The following is a 319-nucleotide window of genomic DNA, read 5'->3' on the forward strand; positions in this document are numbered from 1 at the left end:
TAGGAGGCCATGGCGGAGCATACAGTTCAGGAGGCCATGGCGGAACAGGGAGCTCGGGGAGCCATGGCGGAACAGGTAGACTAGGAAGCCATGGCGGAGCAAACAGTTCAGGAGGCAATGGCGGAGCAGGGAGCTTAAGAAGCCATGGCGGATCAGGAGACTCGGGAGGCCTGGCCTCGACACTCGGCCCGGCCTCCATGGACGGACCCCTACTACCCTCCCCCAAAAAATCCTTGGAGAGAATATCATCTTTAGAGGCCCTCCGTAGGCCTAACTCGGGAACTGTGGCCCTCCCTGGGCTTGACTTGGGGACTGGAGC

This window comes from Sinocyclocheilus anshuiensis, unplaced genomic scaffold (assembly GCF_001515605.1).
Source record: "Sinocyclocheilus anshuiensis isolate Anshui unplaced genomic scaffold, SAMN03320099.WGS_v1.1 scaffold2000, whole genome shotgun sequence".
Taxonomy (NCBI): Eukaryota; Metazoa; Chordata; class Actinopteri; order Cypriniformes; family Cyprinidae; genus Sinocyclocheilus; species Sinocyclocheilus anshuiensis.